Genomic DNA, 2,234 nt, shown 5'->3' with positions numbered 1-2,234 from the left:
GAGCTGAATTATGACAAATTTATTAAGATAATAAATGCACTCTATCAAACACATGAACATTAACTGGCTTTACCGTGCCACAATCCAATTTAATGGTGAATTGTTGATTATACATAACACTAGAGGCCCGGTGCACAAAAATTTGTGCACTCAGGTGGGTCCCTCAGCCCAGCCTGTGCCCTCTCGCAATCCAGGGCCCCTTCCCCTGGCTACTGGCACCAGTTTTCCTCCGGTGCCCTGAACCTAAATCTTCGCTCTTTGCCGGGAGGGGCTTGCGCGCTGCTGGCACCAGTTTTCCTCCGGCGCCCTGAACCTAGATCTTCGCTCTTTGCTGGGAGGGGCTTGCGTGGAGGGCGAGAGCATATTCCCTAGGGTTTGCCAATGTCGGTATATCTTCCTCTTGTTGATTTTGAGCACAGCTTTGTTCTCCTTTTCTTTATAAATGCATCAGTTGAACTCACACCCAGTTTATCTGTGTTCTCTCTCTGGGGGACTCAGCCAGAGAAAGCTGTGAAAAAAACCTGGTATTTTGTGTTGTTTTTTTTTTTTTTTTTGCCAAGGAGAGCATGGGGTCCGTTTATTGGGAGGTCAGTCAAAGGGGGAGCTGGCTAGGGTTGGGTAGGGCAGCAGCTTGTCTGGCCCCCGAGAAACCCAACTTGAGTCCAGAACCTCAACCGCTTTGAAGCCAAAGTCTTCCTCCACTTTTATCTGCACAGGGGCCAGCTCCAGAGTCAGCGGGACTCCCGCCCAGCGCCCTTCCTACAGCGCTCGCCGCCTCTTTCACCCGCTGGGCCCTTTGCCAGGGGCCAGGCTGCTTGCTTCTGTGGGCGCTGGCGTCCTCCTGGGTGGAGACAGCCCCTCTTTCTCCGTAGGAGTCCAGCACCCTCATGAAGAGCCTCCGCTCCTGCTGGAGTCTCTGTGTTATCCTCTGTACCTGATGGAGCCTGTTTAGGACCCGCTCGTTCACATGCTCGATCTCCCTGCAGCGTTGACCCAGCGCCTGGTACTTCCTGCGATTGAGTTCCCGTTGGCGCCGCCGCCAGCCTCAGGCTGCCTCCTCCTCTTCATCTCGCTCAGGGAGGCTGGAGCTGCCCAGATGCCCAGACACGAACTCCACTTCGGTCTCAAGCTCCCTCTCCAGGATGTGACCACCGAACAGTGGAGGCAGCACCAGCTCCCAGCCGGGAGGTGCTGAGAACTCCTCAAAGCCCACGGCTGCCATGGGCCCCTCTCTCTGCTCCAGCTCCATTTCTCCCTGGCTCCTGGTGCAGAACTTCTAACCTTGCAAACCTCTAGGTTAAAGTGGCTCCCAAAACGACAGACCCCATTCAATTTCAGGGCCAGGCACTCAGGCCCCGGCTGCTAAGCCTCCTGGGAGTTGTAGTTCTCTGTTTCCTGCTGCCTCCCTCACCCCAACCCCACCCCGAGTCCCGGCTGAAAGGCCTTGCTGGCTGGTCTAATGCTGTGGACAAGCATCTGAGTCACCTCCCTCTTTATTCCTGTCCCGACACCGAGCAGTCTGACCACGGAGACTCTCCACTTGGGAGGCTCCTGGGTCTCCTTCTGGGGCCTGGCTGCATTGCCCCTTGGGGACCAGATCGAGTCCCCAGGGAGCAATGCAGCCCAGCCTCTGGCCCCGCCTCTGGGTCTTCTATCACTGGTGATCTGAGAAGCCAGGCAGGCAGGGAAGAGGCATACATGTTTGGAGAGATGGCTGGAGTACTTAGAAGCCAAAAGCAGCAACATCTGCCTCTTCCCTGCCCCACCAGGCTTCTCAGATTACTGGCCCAGGGCCGGTAGGCGGCCTGGTTCTCCGGCTCTTGGCTGCCATCTGGGTTTCCGATTGCTGTCAGCAGCAGGCAGCTTCTTCCGTCCTTCCCCTTTCACCCCCCATCATTGTGCCTACCTATGCAAATTAACCACCATCTTTGTTGGTGGTTAACCGCCATCTTTCTTGGCGGTTAATTTACATATCACCCTGATTAGGCAATGGGAAGCAGCATTGAGGAGGTACGGTTAATTACCCTTTTTGTCTTTTATTAGATAGGATTATTACCCTAAATTTCTACATTTTCTAATGTTTTAAGTTTCTGGGTGAGAAACGGAACTACAACCATAGGCATAGGGTGCTATTTTGAGATATACATGCCTAACATAATCCCGATCGCATATCTTGTACAAACCTTATCTTAGCTTGTGGGAATTGATAGTTTGACAGTCATAACCTGCTAGTT

At 53.7% G+C, this 2,234-nt stretch overlaps 1 pseudogene; it reads right to left on the bottom strand.

Annotated features, from left to right (window-relative positions):
* Positions 1 to 562: 562 nt before the first annotated feature.
* On the bottom strand, positions 563 to 1,320 carry LOC107182904 (annotated as a pseudogene).
* Between the last annotated feature and the right edge of the window lie 914 nt (positions 1,321 to 2,234).

The sequence above is a fragment of the Myotis davidii genome, unplaced genomic scaffold (genome assembly GCF_000327345.1).
Source record: "Myotis davidii unplaced genomic scaffold, ASM32734v1 scaffold738, whole genome shotgun sequence".
Classification (NCBI taxonomy): domain Eukaryota; kingdom Metazoa; phylum Chordata; class Mammalia; order Chiroptera; family Vespertilionidae; genus Myotis; species Myotis davidii.
The sequence above is the reverse complement of the archived record's forward strand: the minus strand, read 5'-3'. Positions and strand labels throughout refer to the sequence as shown.